Genomic DNA, 21,488 nt, shown 5'->3' on the forward strand with positions numbered 1-21,488 from the left:
AGACCCAGTGCCTTACACAGGTTGTAAATCTGCTCCTGCCAGATGAAGGAAAGGTTTTTCAGGTTCCCTCTGGTACAGTAACCAGATGCTTTGGTCTCTAGACAGAACAACTCAATTTTTATGCTAACAGCTTGGAGATGTTTATTTTTCTATTTCATGCAGTAGTTAGATCAGAAGAAAAATGAAGATTATGATTTGTGCGTGAAGAATATTGTAAATAATTTTTCTCTTAATTTATGGAAAAACAGATTATCTTAATTTTTTTCCAATGTGATGCATACAAATCTCAGGCTATATATTGCTTTTGGTGCAGTCTCTTATCTTTTGCTTGACCCTTTGTGTTTGGAAAGCATTGCCTGGAACAAACATTAAGAATTTAAGCTTCTTTTGCACTAGAAGAGTGATATCTTGGCAGCAGTGGTTAAAAGAAACCACCATATTTCCAAAGGCTTAAGGGATTCTCAGGGTTTTGGGATCACTCCAGTGTGTGTACAGTTAACCATCAGTGAAGCAGCAATCACTTCATTTTATGCAGGTGCAGGTGAGATGCATGTCCTTGCCTCTCAGGAGCTGATACAGGGAGCTGTTGACTCTGGCAGAGCTACTTTTACATTATCTAAGTGGCTGAGTGCCTTACCATGTTTATCCCATGCTTTAAATGTCTAATGTTTCACAAGTTTCCTTCAGTCTGGTTCATGGAGCTGAAAGTGGAATAGCAGGATAAGTGAGATCCAAATATAGTCTCTTTTTGACCTTTCCAGTACATTTATATGAAGCACTGGAAAAAGCAATGAGGACTGACACAGTTCTCGTTCTTTGTCATATGGCTGTCCTTAGTCATGTTAGCAGTCAGCCACTGTAGGTGCTACTGTAGCCTGTCTTAACACTCTAATCCTGAAATAAGATTTGCCATATGTTGCCTTTCCTTTAAATAGCAATCATTCATAAATGTAAGGCATATTTTTCTCAGTTCACACAATCCAGTGCTGGCTGAGATGATATTCATATCTATGGCCCTTCTGAGAAATGTTGTCTTTATTTTAAGCAAAATTTTGCAACGTGAACACATTGCCATTCACTTCCTAAGGCAGGATGCTGACTTCTTTCTTCAGAGCCCTGCGCTCTATTTATTGCAACTTTATGTTTAGGAGAGTTGAGCTCTGAGGAATCATGTGGCAAATCTGTGAGAACAAATTTTCTACTTTGCAAGGGTCCTGCTTCCTCCTCTGTAAAATGGTGTTGCAAATGAGACGCTGACTTTGTGGTCAAGCCCTGTGGTGGTCTCTAGTGGAAGGGATGAATTCTCTGGTAAGCTTGGATTTCTCAGGGCATCCATGCAATGGTTTTAACTGTAGCTGTCTGGTGGTGTTGGTGGTTGTTTTGTTACGAGGGCTGCGGGATTCAGGTTATAAATAAAAAAAGTCAAGTTTGCTCTGTTATAGTTGTAGCCAGGTAGCAGGGTTTCAACCAAAGTGCATGCCTGCACTTCACTCTTTCAACAGCCTGGGGAGTCCTGCATCTCCTTGGTTAGTCACTTGTGCAGAGGAGGTAATGCATGGGTCTGGGATACTAAAATGATTTGAAACTTACTCATTGACTCAACTACGAGATGTCTTCACAGCCAAGTATTTGACTTTACTTGGAGTACTATTTGACCAAATATTTGGGGCTTTCCAAGTGGACATTTCAGACTTTCCCAAAGATTTTCCCTAGGTAGCTTTTCCTGCGTTTTGACCAGTTTCTTTGCTTAAATACAATTATTAACATGCTGAGTGAAGAATCTGGGTGTCCCAGTGACACCCAGGTGGTTCCTGCTTCAAGACAGACCAAGGTAAGATGCATTTGTAAGATGCTTGTGAATCAGTAGATGCTGTTCCTACAGATGCAGAAATGGCCATGAAGTGCAGTATACTTCAGGTGGCTGAGATGGGTAGGGGATGTTTTCTATGAAATTTGAGACAATAGCAAGGGATCATTCATGTACTGGAGGGGCTGTCTAGGCCATGGAGCAGCTGGATAGAAGGAATCTGCAGAGCCACAGTCTGGAGAGTCTCACCTGACCCAGGTGGAGATGTCACTTGCAACAGACTCCAATCACTGTGACTCCCATTGTTGTCCAAAGCAACTGACCAGCACCTTTGACAAATTCAAATCCCCAGGTGTGGGTTATCCTATATCAGTAGTAAACTGGTTTTCCCCCTAATGAAACAGTCTATGGGAATATGAGTAACAGTTTATTTTTTTTAGTGTCCTTAAATTTCTTAAATTTGCATCAAATTCACAGTTGACAAATTTGGGGTTATTTTTTCATCCTCTGTTCTTCAAGAGAATTTTCACCTGTTTTTCATCAGCTTCAAAGTAGCACTGAATTGTTTAAAGCTTCAGGTAGTGAGTAATTTAAGGAGCAACATTGTAGAAATATCTCAGAGAAGAGAGAAGAGAAGATATAAAAAGAAGATAGTCTCTGATTGTTTATAGAAATGCTTGTTTAAATATTCAGATATACAGGTGGCTTCATAAAAAGCATGAAGAATATGAATCCACTTCATAAGCATGATTATTGTGCTCACTGTTGCAGAGATAAACATGAGTGCCTAGAGATAAAAGAGAAATTCTCATATCTACAATGAATTTTGTATCTAAACTTTAAGGTATGTGTTTAATGGTTTTTGTGAATTTTTGTCCTTATTTAATTTATTGCAATATTAGTTTTTAAACTTTCTAAATACATCTCTGTCCACTTTTAAGATCTTCTATATCTTCCTTATATTCTCAGAGTTTAGCAAACTCTGCATCATTTTAACTAAAGCCCTACCATTCAAGCCAATTTATGGTATATTCTTATTTTTGTTAAAACATTATTTCCATTTGTCCCATTGTAAAATTATAGATCCTGAACATTAATTATATCTAATGACTCTAAACATGACAGAATTAGTCATTACAATGGTGATTGGCAAAGTTTTTGGAGCAGCAATGTGGAAAGTTAGTCACCTGGATTTTAGATGGAGAAACCCTGGAGAATGTACAAACCCATGTTGCTACTCTTCCCCTGGGATTTGCTGTTCTTGCAGCAAAAAAGGGGACCTTTATGTTTTTGGCTTTTGCTAACCTTGGATGAATTCACAAGGACAGGAGGAGAGACTCAGAAAAGGTTTAGGTTTTGCTTTAATTTTCAAAGCTATAAGCTGTGAAAATGGGGTACAGCTCAAATGAGGTGCAGCGTCTTCGGCTAGAGTAGTCAAGGACTTTGCGTAGGGGTAGGAGGTAAGGGCAGGACTGGGCTGGGAACTGTAAATCTTGTTTCTGTGTCTTTTCTTACTGTTCTTATAGTCAGTTGTTGAGACACTTTCAGTAATGTTCTGATAATAACACTTGCCTCCAAATTGTACACTTATCCTATTCTGTTTACCAAAGTCCTTCTAACAAAAGCTTTTGAAATAAATTGCAAAGAGATTAAGGTATTTTTAGAATGTTTTTCTATGTGAATTGTTTGTAGACAGGCTCCCAGCATTCCTGCACAGCAATCATCAAGAAAATGTGCACTAGAATTTTTTTATCTTTTTTAGTATTTTTAACCATATCAAATCTCTGCTATGATTTAAAACTAACCACTACTTGCATAATTCTATAAAATTGGTTTTGCTCCATAATGGGAATATCTAACTTTTGAAAGAGTACAAATTGCTAATCTAAACCAAGACATCTCCACAGTGGTGTAAATGTAAGAAATAGACATGTTTAATTCCTGAATTTATTGGTAGGCATGTTGTTATAAAAAGACCATGCAGTTTTCAACCAAATCAATTTTTTTAATAGTAAAGTATTCATATTAATAAAATATTTTTACAAGTGCTACAGCTGATTCAGTGTTGATAACTACCTGAGACAAGAAGTCTTTTCTCATCAGGTAAAGATGGTATCTTACCAAAGGAAGCAGAAACATATCAACATCTTTTCTTGGAATTCTTTCAACATGAGGCTGGATCATCAAAAACCTACTGCAAGTGCTACCTTTGGAAATGGATTCCTTCCTTTCAGCCAGTCCTGCTGAACAATTTACTGGTAGTGTAAGCTGCATCATTTAATGCTCACACTAGGCATTGACTCAGGGTGAGCCAAAATGATCAAATCTATGGGTCTGATGTCTCACATGGGATGTATTAGTTACAACTTTTCAAATATAGGAATTTTTATTAAGTACTATCTCTTTTTAGTAATTCCTTAGAGATTCTTATTCTATAGTATAACCTTATCAACACACAGTGAAATTGTCTAACTCTGTATAAAATGCAAGGACAAAGAAAAAGAAATATCATAGTTCCTACATGTAGTTTTGCCTCTTCTAAAATATTTTTGTTCCTGTAGTGGAATCTCAAATCTCTCCTTTTTTTAGTTATCTGAAAAGAGCTTATAAATATGAGGGAAAAGGATTTCAGAATAGGAAAGCCGTAGTATTGCTCAGACCAAATGATCTCCTTTAGATAGAAGTTAATGCTGGATGCTTTGGAAAGAGTTTCTAAACTGGACCAGTATATGATAACAATTCATTGGTATATTCTACCAGTCTCACTTTAGCTCCAGATCCAGATTTATTTCTATTTGTTACATGCTCTACTATCTCTGCTTTGACAAGTGGTGTCTGATATCTTGATAAGGAATGCATCCCCAACCCAATAATACTGTTTGGAATAGTCCATTAGGACTTCAGGTTTTTAAATATTTTTCTTTCAATTGAAGTGGATTATTTTTTGGGTTGGTTATTAACGAGTATTTTGAATTAAGGATCTAAGATATAAGCATTCTTAAATATAAGGGTGTCTGTTGGTGGATTCACTGCTTACTCTGTGGTACTGTCATGCATTTAAGGTATTTTTTGAGCCTTCAGTTTGACTATATGATTATCTTGCAGTGCATTGATTTATTGCTTGCAGCCCTGGGCAAACCATTCCCCCAGACTTGGTCTTCATTCTACTATGCCAGTTCTATTTACTTATTCATTTTAAAATCATTAGTGTTTGCAAAACACTTGGAAGGATGGAGTGCTCTGAGCTGAAAATGAGAGGCAAGCAAGAGCTCTTTTGGTGATGTGCAAATGCTCTGCTACACGTGACAGGAGTGCCTAGGTGTGTGGTATAACTTAGTGTGTGGTATAACTTGGTGTGTGGTATAACTTGGTGGTGCCAGAATTGCTCTGAGTCTCATGCTGATTTGCCTTTGCATGTTTCTGCACAGCTCAGCCAAAGCATCCTGGGAAGGGAGGAGTCCCCACCTTTCTTACTCCCTCAGTTGGAAAGACTGAAAAATGCTGCTTCTACTGGATGTATCTGTGTCCAAAATGTGAGATTTCCACTGCTGGCAGTGCAATTCCCACAGAAAGGCTATCCTGTGGGAGTTTCTTTTTCTAGTTCCTTGATGTGACAGTTACATTTACTTCATTACTTTTTATAAAGGATTTTGGTAAATAACAATTATAAACTCATTAGTCTCATTATTCTAAATGGAGCAGATAAGTGCATTTTCCTTCTGACAAGGATGCATGTAGTAAATGACTGATAAATGGAGTTTAGGAAAGGTTTTGGTTGAGATATTTCATAGTAATTAGTCTACTCACGAAAATAATTCACTCGGTCATATTGATGGGAAATTGGAACCTTCCATTCTATTAATCTATTATGTAATACACTTAGGCATGCTGATTGTGATATTTTGCTTTGAGTGTTTTCTCTAAGCATCTATGATTAAATTGTGCAGTAATGGGCTTAATGACAGCCATTGAAAGAGATGACCTTTTGCAGGCCAGTAAACAGAATGTTTTAACAATCTGAGTCTCTCGGCTCTTGCAAAATTAGCAGAAACTAGCTCATGCAACCTACATGAGTAAAGGGATGTGTAAAAAATAGGGGGCATAAAGTCTCTTGTGAAATATGAATCTCTCTTTTCTTGAACTGTGCTGGATTTTAATGGCTTTGGATAGGCCCGAAGGACAATCTTCTCATATTTAGATAATTCTTCATCCTTTTAAAACATACCACAGCATCACCTCTGGGAAGTGTAAAGTCATGTCTAATCAAAGAATAGACACACAGTAAACAGAAGTGATAAAGAATTTTGCAAAATATCCAGCCAGCGGGGAGCCAACTATTGACAAGGATGGAAAATATTTTTGAGGGGAAAATAGTAGAGAGACAATTTGAACAAACAGGCATAGGGAGTGGTCGGCAGTAGATTTAACCCCATTTCCTTCCATTATCTGTCGTGTATGGAATACACATTCCTTTACCACATATTGTGAGCATGTCCCTGTAGGTCCAGTATGTAGATATATTGACCTTGCTTTTAAGGATGAGCCTTTTGGTTGATAGTTTGGTTGATTTGAAATGGAAGTATTTATATAGGCTTTGCATGAATGGAAAATTTAGGCTTCAGTAATAAAAAATTTCTTGAATTTACATGCAGGCTTTCTATTTATTTTAATGGGATTACTGGAAATGGTTTATACAGGGAATGAAGTCCATGAAGCACAAAACAAGATGCATATTTACACTGAGGCAAGCAGTTTTCTATATTAGCTTTCTTTCATGGGTACATGTGGAGGTAAAAGTCTTTTCCATGGTTCAGTGGAGTATTTGGGCTTCAGTATGGTATAATAGGTGGAATCTGGAAATGGCCTGGAAATCTAGACTTGGCGCTTTACTGACAGTCTAACAGAAAGCCAGCCAGTCTGACTCCATCCCCTCACACTGGAGAATGGTGTGGATGATCCAGTGAGCCTCTTGCTTCCTTGGGTGGGGCTGTTCATTAGTGTAGGACAGGGGCTGCAGTGGGCAGCTGGGAGCTCAGGCTATAGAGAGACTGGAAAGTTGAACATGTGAGAAGACTTTGCAAAATGGGGAAAATGAATATAAATAATTGATTGGAACTGAAATAAAACCCCCCTGGTTTTATTCCTAACAGATTGCTGTATCCCAGAGGAGGGGGAAAAGGGAGGCTCACCTGTTCCATGGGAGACAACCCAGGGGCAGGATGTTGGGTGCTGGACACTGGGGAGTGCTGACCTCTGAGAGTGCCATGGAAAGTGTTCCAAATTCACTCCTCGGGGACAGAGAGCAGGGAGAGAGAGCTGCGCCTATCTCTGGAAGCAGATGTTTAAGTGTAAAACTGTGTCTTGAATGACAGAGTGAAGTTCATGCCAAGCTTGGAATTTCTGGGGAGATTCATGGAGCAAGAAGGCAGCAAAAACTCAAGCTGCAGACACAACCTGGACCTGATTTATGAGCACGTACTACTAAAGGCACAGCCAAAACAAAGGCTCACAAACATGTTAAATTTTCATAAACAACTCAGTGCATTCATCTTGCATGTATGTGTTTTGAGTGGCAGTGTGATGCAAAATCACTTTACCCTAAGATAAATAAACACCTTTTTCCCTAAAATTTGAATATTGCTGACCTTTACTGCAAGTGCATGTGCTTGTTTAAAAGGATTGGTTTTGCTCTTCCCATTCCAGAGACAGCAACACTGGCTATGTAACTACATGTTTGTACATAGTTTCTTGACATGGAACAGATATTTTTGAGCTTTTAACAAAGTGATGGAAAGGTCTCCAAAGTCTTAATGGATTGTGAAAACCTATATAACTCTAACTATAACTCATAGACTGTGGACTTTGTCCTCGAGTAAGTTATTGAATAATATTAAATATTACTAGGGAAAAAAAAAAATCAGTTTTCTATAACACGTGAGCAGACTGTATGTCTTTCAGTCTGAGAAACTTGTAATTTTTGGGTGCTGGAAAAATAATTCTAAATGACAGAAAAGGAAGTATTTTTCATTAAAAATTGGAGATTTTTTCCCTTTCTAATTACATTAATAAAATTAGATATTTGAATTTTTAGTAAATTTTTTGTACAGTTCTGTTTGTACAGATCTGTACAGATCTACAGATCATTCTAGGGAAATAAAATCTGGGTTTTTCAAATGCATCAGCTGGAGAAAATGTTTGCCTGTAAGTGAGCTGAATTCAGTAATGAATAATCAGTGTGCTTGGCAGGATCCTTAGAATCATCGTATCTTTGATTTGAGATAATTATGTCTGGCAATGAAATTCAGAGTTCCAGCAAGTCTTAAAATTGCATCTCCCGCACCCCCGTTGTTGCTCCTCTGCTCTGGGAAGATAAACTGGGGAGGCGGGTCTTGTTCTCCAGACCCTCAAAGCCCTCAGTCTCTGGAATTTTTTCTGGGAATGCCGCTGGATGGCAGCCTTTTTCCGTGCAACTCTGCAGAGAGGCAGGCGGGGAAAGGATCATTAAAAGGAAAGAAACGATTAAAGGAAAAAAAAATAAAGTGAACTGGAAGGAAGACGAAGCAAAGTTGAATGTTGCTACTTTGAAGACCAGCATGTATCTCTGCTTCAGTGTAACTTATGCAAATCTCCAGTATTTGCCTCTCTTCTTTTAATTCCCTGGCAGATAGGATACATAAATTGAAATGAGGAATTCAAAGGAAGGATCTGACTTTTTTTTTTTTTCTTTTTCCTCTTTTGGTACTTTTCTGCTTACAGGAATCTATTCTAAAATGGGAAGGTGGCTCCTATTTCTGAGAAGATGAGCAGTATTTGTGAGTTTTCTCCATTCTCTTTCTTTACTCTTAGAGCCAATACTTTTTTTGACTATTTAGGCTTGTGCTTCAGAAAGCAAGTGGACTTGGTTGTGTTGTGGTTTGCTCAGGCACCTCTATGCACGACCTCCAAACAAGCAACTGAGTTCATTTCCATCAGAGCTTGGGCTTACCTTGTGAATGATGTGATACCTTCTCTCCCACTCTTGGCACATATGGAGGGCATGATGGTCCTCTCCCTTCTTTCTCTGTGCTTTGGGAACAAATATTTTCACTATGTCCTGCTTCCAGCATCCCCTTGGATATTTCACAAGCTGTTACCAAAGATGACCCAAACTCCTGACTTTGGGTCCATGGCAGCAGTTCCTTTGTGGCTGATTCCTGGTTTGCCTTCCAGAGCTGACCCAGCTTCTGCCCAGCTGTGTTTAGCTTTTCTGTAAGCTCCCCATCAGGTTATGAGTTGGAAGGCAGCATACAAACTAGGACAGAGCTCAAGCTAGTAAGCTTAACAACGGATCAGGAAAATAGCTTGTCATAAACTCTGTGGTATTATATTCCACTGAAGATTTATGCAGAGAGATATATGTAACAACTTGCTGTTGTGTGTGTTTTATATATATATATATGTATAAATACACACATCCATCTATCTATCTATCTATCTATCTATCTATCTATCTATCTATCTATCTATCTATCTATCTATCTATCTATCTATCCATCCATCCATCCATCCATCCGCCTGTGTTTCTGTATAACTCAAAAACAATGGATCACATATCCATTGCCAACTAGGCAATGGGAAAATAAGTAGCCTCATCAGGAGTTAGCAAAGTTTCATGCTTTAGAGGTTATATATATATACGTATATATTTTTTTTCTCTGTATCTTCTTGTAGTTAAGAAGATGGCATTTGAACTAGACCAGAGGGGAAAAAAGGCAGCAGTCAGATCAGTTCTGCTGGCCATGACACGAAGTGGAAATGGGTGTCCCTAATTTTGGGTAAGTATTTCAGTATATATGATCTTTTCTAGCTTAAGCCCAAGCTAACTTGCTCACAGATGCTTCGAGCAGAATTCACTCGCTTCTCTTTCAAGAGCAAGAGCTCATGGTCAGTATTACAGAAAGGGCTCTTACACTGTTTCAAGGTTTGTTGTTTTGCTTTTGCTGTAGCTCCACCCATCCCTCACCATGGCCTATATTTGGAAAAAATTTGATGCTAGATAATGTGGTTTCATTTGGGAAAGGTTAGTGGTTTAGAGGAATGCCACTGTTTACTTCTTCAAGGGGTATTAAAAGGTCAGAGAGGGGAAATAAATTGTCCTTCCATACAAAAATTTTTATTTGATTTTATCAATTTTACTGTGTTCCTTTAAGTGAGCTTTGCATAGCCAGTCTCTGGTACTGGAAGTGTACACTACTGACTGGTGTCTGCCAAGTGCTCACCCCTTCACCATCTCAGAAAGGCTCTGTTTCTTCATCATGGATACCTACCCTGATTTTAAACAAAGCTCTGCACATATTACTGGTTTCCAGTTTATGCTACTTTGTCTCTTGTGGGGCTACCACTGTTAACATTACTGCTGAGCGTTTAAGACTGTCAGGTTAGATTCTTGAGCGCCTTTTGTTTTCTCCTCATCCTCTAGCAAGTATTTGGTCTCATTTATTTTCTGCTGTCCCTGACCTTCCCTCCATAGATATTCACACTGAGCTGGCCACATGTTATTCTGCTACGACCTTATCTGGGCAGCTCTAGAATCACAAATAGCAGAGAGAGATCATGCTGCAAATGCCCTTGACAGAGTGCCTCTTGATCCTTAGCATGAAAAGAAAAATGGGTAACAGAAGAATATGGGTACCAGCTCTAAAAGGAAGAGCACTGCAATGCATTTCAGGTCTTTTAAATGTAAAGAACAGCCTGGGCATTTTAAAAATGTTTATTTTTATTTTTTAATTTTTAATAGAAATATCCCATGAGAATAGGGAAGCCTTTGAATGATGTATCTGCTGTGCTGCCCGACAACAGTACTGAGGGCTGGATGACACTATTGGTGACCTTTAGCTCCTAAAGCATTGCTGGCCAAACAAATACTGCTTACAAGGCTGTTCCTGTGCCACAATATGCCCTGACTATTGCATGGCTTGACTTGCTTTCTGAAACACCAACCAGCTGATTTCTGAGGGAAGCAATGAGAAGCTGTCAAGTGTGGGGCTTTAAGACAGCTTAATGGGTCCTTGGCTCTTATACCCTTAGAGCAGGGTGGGCTGCTGGAGGCAAAATTAATGGTGTTTTGGCCGGGCCATTTATAGAAGGGTGGTTTGTGGTGAGAATAAAGTAAAAAATTAGTAAGAAAAGTAAAGCTGTAGAGTTAAAAATCTCTGTTTGTCTGTACAGTGCAAACCTGGTCTGTGAGGTGAAAATAAAAAGTACTGATACATACATGTGTTAAAGGTGGTGGTTGATGTTTAGGGATCAAAATTATAAACCAGTATACTGGACATTTCAAGAGAAAAATAAATTATGCTCTGTAGAGTAATAGAACATTATTTCTATCCTCCATGATGCCTTATAAAACAGGTAAATTTGCTCTCAGTTGTTTAAAGATGGCTCCCCCTCATCTCCCACCTGTTATGTTAGGGAAGTGCATGTTGCTGCCTTGCTTGCAAGGCTGCTCAGGAAAACCATGAGCGTAAAAGCAAGTGACTTCAAAAGACTGTAGGCTTTAATTATAGCAGCACAGCTTCAGGTCTGAGAGAGCTGTCCCTGGGAGGATGCATGCAGTCAATACTGTCTAGACACTGTACACTAAGTACAAGTGTGATATGGTTAATATTTCTGAAGCAGACTCCTCTGCTGTTGGTGATCTGCTTTCCACACCATGGTTTAGCCAGAGTTAGTGGCATGTACTGAGTGTTCCCTGCTGGACTGGATTATAGTTGTCCAGTTTGGTGTCATATTCATAGCCTGATGATGCACAGCATCAGGTTTGGAGCAGGGCAAAACCCTGTCTGTGCCCCCTGTGAGCAGGAGACTCTGAGCAGTGTAGTGTCTTGCAAGTTTAGGTTTATGGCACTGGATATTGTGTCATTTGCACCCTGGTTTATCAGCCAGGAAATCATGCATGGGATAATGTCTCCTGTTATGAGGCAGTGTGGGGTAGTTCCCTTGTTTTTTCCAGATTAGCTATCAGTCAAGGTGTGTGTGTGTGTGCTGGTATTTAGGCAGAAACTTGTAAAGCACTTGTATTTGCTTTATTTTTGTTTTCTATGTGTTTTATTTTTCTCAGTTGTGTTCAAGATAGAAGCAGAAGAGACAAGTATTCTTAAATGGTAGAAAAATGTAAACAGGAAAGAAATCCATATGTTAAAAAATCCAATACAACCATAATTTTACTTCCTATTTGTCTTTCTTGTTTTTATGTATAAGTATTTAATTATCTGCATCTAAGCATATCTACCTTCTAAAGGTTTTCTGGAGTTGAAATCCTATTTACTGATCTTTAACATCTCTTCACTCCTGTTTTAATAGACAGGTATGCTAGCAAACATCCTAACATGCAAACCTTGCAACTAGGATTTACAAAGTCATTAGCAGAATAGAGATGAGAAATATAAAGTCTGAGCAGGGAAGGCAGTGTTACAGAATTTACAACTTGCTTCCCCTCATACTCGCTGCTATATTTTAAATTACAAACAAAACAAAACAAAACAAAAGCAAAACAAAATGAAAAAACCCCAAACCAAAAATCCTGATGATTCTGATGAGGCCTGACTCATGACTTTGACTAAGCAAAGTAAACTACACTGGAGCAAGGAGGAGGGTTTCTCATTGCATCCCTGTTCCTGGGGCCCAGGTATCCTTGTCTGCCAAGGACACTGCTCTCCCCTTGCAGCCACCTTGGGCCAAATTGCAGAGCCTGGCAGCTCCCAGAACCCTTCACAGTGTGCAGCACAAGTGATGTTACAAAAACAATGCCTTGTGTTCCTGCTCTTCATGCTAGATGATGCTCTTTGCACCAAACACATTTTTCTTCATTTCATAACCTTTTTGGAAGCATAAACTCAGTCAAAAAAGTACTGAAGTGACAGCTGACCTCTGTGGTTTTATGCAAAGGCAGAAGTGTCTTGTGTGGCCCCTTTACAGTCCAGCTGCAGTCTGTGCCAGAGAGTAAATCAATAAAGGCACAGATGTAGTAGAAGAGCAGGCACAAATTCTGTCACTCATTTTCAATTTCTGTTTGCAGAAAATCCCTGCAATAGTCAATTTTCCCAACCCAATTGGCCTCCCTCCTTCACTCCCATTCTGAAAAACTGAAGAGAGGGGTTTTGAGCTTGCTGAGAAAAAGTTGTTAGAGGGGAAAATGTCTGTGGCCAGAGTCTGGGAAGCAAGCACAGTGGGGGCTTGCTGCTCTCTGTGCAGAGGTGCAGGCACTGTGCAGCTCTTCAGAAGCTGTCCTGGAGGTAGCACTACAAGATGAAATATCTGCCAGCCTCACATGGGCTCCTAAGCCTGCAATAGCTGTCGGCGACTAGTGAGAGACAAATTACATGTTTTTCCAGTGCTGTCCTTTGTAACAATTATGCCTTAACAGTGGGAGGAAAGGGGATAGTTGGAAGTAGGTTTAATCCCAAAGGGATGGTTCATTTCCTCTAACTACCACACTCGCCAGTAGCTCTGTTCTCCTTCCCTTGGCCTCCCTCCCTCCTCCTTTCTCCGTCCCCTCTCCCCATTTCCTTGGCAAAGTTACCTTTGCAGTCATGGCCTGCTCATGGCAAGGATTAATGGTTTATTGGAATTTGCAAGCCTTACAGTAGTGGGGCACATATTCCTATGAATTTTATTGCAATGCACCACAGTATATAATTTCATTAAGCTGCACATGTCGTGGTTATTTGCCATTATTCCCAAGCCCTTTATGTGCAGTTTTATCAGTCTCAAATGGCAACGAAATAAAAAATGAAATAAAATAGAATAATGCCTAAATACATGCAGAGAGGTCAAGGGACCCTATATGCTGACTACAACAACAAATTTATCATCTCATTTATGGGTGGGCAGGGGAAGGGAACAATTTCTTCACTCTATTTTAATTAACTGTGTTTCACTGCACGATAGTAAAGATAATAACCATAACATTAGTGCAACTACTACACTATCACATGCTTGTCACAGCCTAATATTCTCCAACAATATAGCTTCACAGTGGAAACATGCACAACAAAAGAGCAGCTTGTTTTGTTAATTTACTGGGGCGCTGTGTTTTTGGAAGGCCTGTATATATCTCTGCAAGCCTGATTAAAATAGAAAGAAGTGTACATAGTGGAGAATAATATTTTTACTGGTGTGGGATTCATTTAACAAAAGTGTTCCTTCAGGAAAACAGAAACAAGATGCTAATGTTATACCTCATTTATTGCCAGCATATTCAGTGACATTTCATAATGTACATCTGTCAGCCAGAGATATAAATGAATGAGGTGAACCATGCAATTTACCCTCAGGAAGTTCCATTAGAGCCCCCAAAGTATAATATTTATGAGGTCAGAATCAATTAATCAGATAGCTGTATTTGCTTTTCAGCTCAGCATGCTCTTCTGCACCAAGCTGTTGCATTGAGAAAGTCTTTCCTATTTGATAAGAGGAGTCAGTTTGTATGTGCTGCGTGTAGTCGGTTCTGTAAATCAATTGCTTTCCTCACACAGCTTATACTCTTTACAAATACAAACTGTAAATTAAGAGACTGAAAAACAAGTCTTTCTCAAAATACACACCAGAACAGAAGAGTTGTGTGTTTCCTGCTCCTTCCTTGCTGTAGCCTCTTGCAAATCTGTTGAAAATGAGGAAAAAGACCGGAAGTAAATGGTGTACTTTAACCAAACATGCTTCCAGTAAGCAGAGTGTCTTGTGGGGAAAGCAAACAATAGTTAATTTTTAAAACCCTAAAACTGCTGTTTTGATCTAAGGAACTCACTCAACTTTATGAAGAAAGTTGAATGAGTTCCATCTCAGTACATTTTGAGATGTGTTACCAAAATGGTTTTGCTTTGCAACCATTGCATTCTTAGTTAGATTGACCATTGGTTTGTCCCTGTGAAAATGTGTGTCCTATCATTTTTGTTATAAATTGCAATCATGCCCTGGGGTACTTTCAGGTGTGTTGGGAACTTTTCCTGGCACTCTGACACCAGTGGAGGAGCAGGCTCATGGCTGCCAGAGCTCCTGAGAGGTGCAGGTGCAGCCTGGTCACCACTCCAGGTGTGAACTCCTGATTCCTAAATGGAGCCTTTCTTGTAAAGAGATTTCTAAAAACTTAACTGTAATACTGTAATTTTGATCTTATTGTGACTTTCTTTTGCTTTCTTTTCTCCTCTCTTTTTTTTTTTTGTAGGTAACAGATGCAAAATATAAATTTTGATAGCAAAATCTGTGTCAATATGTTTGCACTGTCATAAATGATGCCAAGATATGATCCAGCATTTCTTTGTTTCCTTGAAAATAAGTTTATTTAAGATGGTTCAAAAATTGCCTGTTATCTAATAAAACTACTTTTCTCTGAACATTCCCCAATGTTCACTTTCAAGGATGAAAGTGAAAGCAGGAAGGGCGCATCTGAAATCACTTGTAGAATTATTACAAGCAAAGAATTAACTGGGAATAAGTCCTAAAACAATGCTTTGCCTTCACAGTTTATGATTCATATCCATAACAACTAACATTTTGTACTTAAAGCTTCCCATTTTGTGGGGGATTGGATAGCTCATACTTCAGATTTGGCCTTTTGCTCTTGAAGAATACGGATGGTAAGACAAAATGGGGTATTTTTTGACCAAAACTACTGTCAGAAAGTGCTGATACATCCCAAAACCAATACCTCCCAGACTGGGTGATCTGAGCAACAGAGGAAGGAGGGATGAGGTCCCTGTGTATCACATAACTCCGTGTATGTACTCACTTCAGAAATAAGGAACAGTGCCCAACACCCATCAGAAAGCCAGGAGACTGGCTTGGAAGAGTAGCTGATCCTAAACACCATGGGTAAGTGCGCTCAATTGACCTCTGGCCAAAGGGAGAGTGGGAGGGAAGAAGTTGAACACTTTCAGTAGCTGAGTGTGACAGAGAGCTATCAGCCACAGAAGAGATCAGTGAGCTGATTTATCAGGAGCATATAAAAATGAGTTTGAATACTTGTTTTATTGACATTGATACCAGTGACTTTAATGCTGCTGCTTCCATTCCCAAGTGAGCATCCCAACCATCACTTAGGGAGTTTCCCATTTCTTTCTGGGCTCTTGAGCATCGTAATGAAACAAATAAGAAAACCCTGAAGCCCAAATCTGACTGCCTGTGTGGCAGCAGAGAGCAGAGCTAGCTGTTGAGGCATTCTCCATTGTGATAGATGTGACTCTGTCTTTATGAAGCAGCCAGCTTATCAGAAAATGCAGTATTTTTAAAAGCGTGGTGTGTGCAGAGTCTGATTTGTGTATATTTATTCTCACTACCTAGTTGTATCGAGGCACAGTGAACATCATTGTGTTTTTGTTTGCTTGTTTTTATTGTCTCTGGGCTAGTGAGCATTATTGGTGGGATATCACTGACCAGCTGGAATTCATGATATTTTTCTGCTGTGTGATTTTGTTACTGAAGCCTTGTAAACAGAGGGCAAACGCTTCTGGAATGAGAGTGAACACCCTTGTTTGCATATGAATGAGTATTTGTATGGACCCTTATTCTCAGCATTTATGCAAATGCAAACTCATACATGTGAAGGGGTGTGGAAAAGGGAACAAAAACCAGAATCAAAATGAGAGGCTGGATTCATGGAAATGTTTGTTTTCCATTATTTGTCCTGTTCCCTCCATCTTTTCTATTGCACAGGGTTTCAAAACGGCCCACACCATGTGCAAGAGTGTTTTTGGTATAAGGCTTTCTGATTTAACCAAATAGCAGAAGAAAAGAATAACTCATCTGAATGGAGGAAATGCCAGGCAATTGTTTCTAGTCAATACTCATAGTTTTCCTAATCTCCTACCATTGCAGGGCAACTAGGGGGACCAAAATCAGTGATGATTTCAGAAAAAAGATGAGGAGGTAATAGCTTCTTTTTCATGGCAGGCTATTGCAAGCTTCTCTATGTTAATGGACAAGGTAGTTTAGATTTTGCCCTCTTTTCCTGAAAGTGCATAGTAAATAATTTTTTATCTGTGCAGGGGAGCTCTTCTGCAACCAACCAGGTCATCTTGCTGCCCATTCATACAGTCCCTGTCATACACTCTCCTGCTGAGAACTGCCTGGGACACTGCAGGCTGGCTAAGGTTCAGACTGCAGGTAGTGTCAAGGGGAAATGTGCTTGATAAACTGTTTTTGCTGGTAACTGTTGTCCCAAAGTAGAGCAAGAGCAACAGAATTATCAATTAGCAAAGGAATAAGAGAAGCTACAACTGACTGTGTCTGGTGTTTACACAGTGCTTTGTGGCAAGACCTGAAGTGAGCAAGGTAAGGTTCTGCCTCTTAATTTAGTAGAGTTCCTTCATCTCCCACAGGACCCCCTCTAGGAAGCCCCTTTTAGGCTAGTTTATATGTGCCTCCCTTGGGTTTTGCACATTTATTATGGAAGCATTTAGCTTTTCTTATCCAGGCCTTCCTCTCAGGGTTCTGCTTTTAAAATTTTATCTGGTTTAAATTTTCATGTTAACATGGGCTGCCATTATTTACTGAGATTCTGTGGGATTCCATCCAGTAAATGAATATATGCTTCCTCTGTTTAGATTTATTCCCCTTTACCATGTCAGAATCCCCTGTTTACACTTGGTATGTCCTGTGACTGGAGATCAGATGTCCATTACTCATGTGTGCCATGACCCCTTTTAACACTTAGAATTGCTGGTTAGCTGCCTGTGTCAAAGCAAAAGCGAGGATGCAGTCACCTTCCCAAATGTCCTCCAGAATCCCTCCTGCATACTGTGAGCAGCTCCTCATGGTCCCTGCACGCCCTCTCAAGCTGTATCTTACACTAATATTTGACTTACGAATGACAAAGAGGAGAGGCAGAAATGAAACCTCTGTAGAGGGGGAGGAAGAAGGGAAAATCTGATCATGGCACACTCTTTAAACAAAACCCCAGAAAAGTTAAATGACTGTGTTTTGGTTGGCTAAGAAGATTTATGATCTTTTTGTGAAGGGAAATCTAGAGAAGACCTTGGAAGTTAGGTTAGAATAGTATTGCTGGTTCTATTTCACTCTGAAAAAAGAGGATGGTGCTAGAAAGTTTGCGAAGATAAGAAAAAGAAAAATAAAGCAACAAAGTTATTGCAAATGAACTTTTTTTTTTGCCATCTGGGATGGGGAATGGTATCACAGAAAAGGAGTATCTGAAGATTGAAATTCAAATAGTATATGACAGCAAGCTGAAAAGAGGAGGCAGGGAATTGTAAAGAACAATGAAGCAAAACAAGGAAATCTAGTTACTACATGCAGAGAAGTAGACTGAACAAAGAAAAAAGATACTACTCAAAGGTTCTTTTAAATGAGGGTAACAAAAACCTCCTTTCTACATCTAAGGCAGTGTACAGTGAGCACAAGAGAGATGAACAGGGAAAATACTTCAATGAATAAGTAAAGAAAGATAAACTCTATTAACAAAAAGGTCTACCAATACCATTGTGGAGAAGATAATTCTTCTGACTGCTCAAAAATCAAACATAATTATAGTTTGAGGGAGTATGCCACCTCTTAATGTTACTGAGGATGGTTTGGGGGTTCTAAAAACAAAACAAAACAAAAACATGGGAAAGAATACATGGTCTGTGTAAACTGATGAACATGAGGGATACTGTATTCATATTTCTAGAGTTCCATACCTTCTCTCAGTGATATTTCTTGGGGTCAGTTCTTCACAGCACAGACTTCAACTTCTACTTGCAACTGCTTCTTAATCAGGACTCCTTCCAGACTCACCCTGACCTGCCAGCCCACCCCCTTTTATCCCGGTTATCTTCATTAGCCACAGCTGCCGCCCAATGAAGGACATCACAGCTGCAGCCCATTTAGAACAACCAGAACCCACCGGGGCAAGGCCTATATACACATATTCAAGTACTGTATTTCCCCCTTTTCTTTTACTTACAGATATTCAAGTACTATACAGATATTCAAGTACTATAGAGGGAAAGCCCATAGGTTTACTCTTCTCTATGTGGTTTGGTGGAGAAATGAAAAGGCAGGAGAATGCCTTTCCATTTCAGTGACCCTGGTAAAGACACATGAAGCTGCAGAGAGGGGAAATGAAAGAATTAATCAAAGAAAACTAACCTAAACACTATTAACACTGTGCTAAGAACTAGAGGGACGTAGTTGGAGAATAGTGCTGCACTGACAGCTCTAACACCAGGGCTTCTGTAGTGCAGGCAATATGGACCTGGCACAGAGTACACTTTCTCTGCATGTACAATCTGCAAAAGACTGTATGGATAAATGTACCTGTATTTATCTAAGATAATTCTGAGAGGAAATTACAAGAGAAGCTCTATGGAAGTTGTGCAGGAAGTTTGTGTCTATTTTAAGCTTTACAAAACTTATGGAAATCAGTCAAAAATCTAGTGTAAAGAGATTAGCTTATTATATCATAAAACTGAAGTAAATTTCTTCCTTATATTGATTTATTTGAATTGGGATGTAGATAGAGCAAGGTGTATTCTATACAGAGAGGTGAGTTGATTCGCCTGTAGTTTGAATTTATTTCATGCTTTTTACTAATTTGCTAAAAAAATTGCCTTATTCCAAACCATCTTAATTCTCTGAGGTTCTTCCACAGCTGAAAAAGCGTGTATTTGATTCAGTACTTACTTTTTTTAAAATTAAATATTTATGAGAATTTCAGTTGTGAGGGATCAGAGCAAGATCCTGATCAATGAGCTGATTTATTTTGGCTCTTCCAGTTGAAGATAATGTGAAAGGATCTTAGTAGCCTAATGAAGTTTTTTATAAAGACACAGCTTAAAGCCCATAAAAAAGTGCCATTATGTGATAGCTGAATGGCAGTTGAATGCATTTATTGTCCTGTAAATTTAATTGTGTGTTAAGCAATCAGCTGGGTTTTCTGAGTGCTATCACCAACCACTTTTCCTAAAAATCATGTTGGATTTAATATATATTTCAGGACTATCTCTCTTCTAGTTTTTTTTTTTTTTTTTTTTTTTTTTTTTTTTTTTTTATGTTTACAGCAGCAGAAACTCCACTGAAATCTAACAAGTCTCTGTATTTAATCTGATGCAACTAGCACAATAGCACTGGGTTTGACATTGTGATGTGTACATCATCCAAGCCCTATACTACAACTCACACCATTGTGTAATACATCAAAATTCATCAGAATGTTGGTACTCCTCCTCTCTCTCATAGTATTTTAATAGAGAGGTTGATATCTGAGCAATGATGTCTTAATTAAAAGGACAATTAATTATTTGTGATGAAGACAGGGGAATGGGGAAGCTTCACTGCAAATGATTTTTTACATGTTTGGTTTCTGCTGAAATCATGATCTCTCTCTCTGTTTGTATAATGCTCCTGTGTGAATAATGCAGTTAGTATCAACTCTTGTTGGCCACTGAAACTTTTTTAAAAATGTAAACTGCTTAGAAAAGTTTTCAGAATAAAGGTTTTCTGAGAGTTATTGTATACTATTAATTAACTGGTTTGGTTTTAATTTCTGGTTTCTTTACTTCTTATCATATTTTAAACCATTTTTTAAATAAAACTATCATGTCCTGTACCAGAAGTTTCTCCTTTAACTTGACTTGTAATATATATTTTTATATGCTACTATATGTATCTATTTCTTTCACAAACAGAAACAATTCCCTTGGCTTTCTAATACAAGTGGAGATCTGAAGTAGATGTAGCTTAGATACTTGAAATCACTGGGACTCGAGGTGTGGATTCTGCCAAGCTGAATCTTCAAGTGTTGATTTAAACTCTTTACACATTGTGGCTTCACCTTAAAGCTGAGGTGTAGTTTGTAGTCCTTGTCTCCAGTTCATGAATGGAGCCTGGTTCTTGTTCTCTCTCCATTTACCTATATTGAGGTGTGTGCAACACCTCCCTGATTTCAAAAGTGACTGCATGCAGAACAAAGAAGATTATTCTTTCTGCAGCCCAGTGGGATGAGACTGTTGGTGATTTGTGATTTGCTTTTTGTGCAGCCTCCAAGAGCATCACCTGCCTGCCTCAGGCTCTGGAGCCTGGGATGCTGTAGCTGGACACAGTTAAACTGAAATGGGACAGGCAGTTGTGGGTGTGCTGCAGTGATACCAACAACTGTGGGTCGTTCTGTGGTCTCTGTACCTTGAGAGAAAGCAACACGTTGCCCTCTTTGTGTTGAGGAGGAGAGTAACACAGAAGCTGAGAGGTAGTGGGTGTAGGAAGGATTTCCTGCAAGCTTTTCAATCTGGGCTGTGTGCTGAAGCCTTGGAAGAAAAGTAAATTGCCAGATGGCACACTTGTCACCATCTTGTCCTGCTTACCGTCTGACAGGAAGCCTCTGCAGCTCCTTGCTTCCTTGATGACAGGCTCCTTTGATTTGATCCAACCTGTTTTAAGGGAGTAGGATATCTGGGAGGTGGTTGTGCATGCCTGTGAGCTGGATTTTAGAGAACCCTACAGAGCATTTTGGGAGGATGTGTGTGCAGTGCCTTTGCACCTTGAACAGCAGCCTGCACAGAGGTTTGGTGATGCATTGGTTTTGTCATCTAGATAGGATCACTTGCAAATATCAATGTTGCAGTATTTATTCAGTGTAGTTTCTAAAGCTTGCTTTGTGGAAGTATCCTTTTACCCTCTTTAGCTCTCTGTGATTTTAAGAGAAATATTATCC

This window comes from Ammospiza caudacuta, chromosome 1, assembly GCF_027887145.1.
Source record: "Ammospiza caudacuta isolate bAmmCau1 chromosome 1, bAmmCau1.pri, whole genome shotgun sequence".
Classification (NCBI taxonomy): Eukaryota; Metazoa; Chordata; class Aves; order Passeriformes; family Passerellidae; genus Ammospiza; species Ammospiza caudacuta.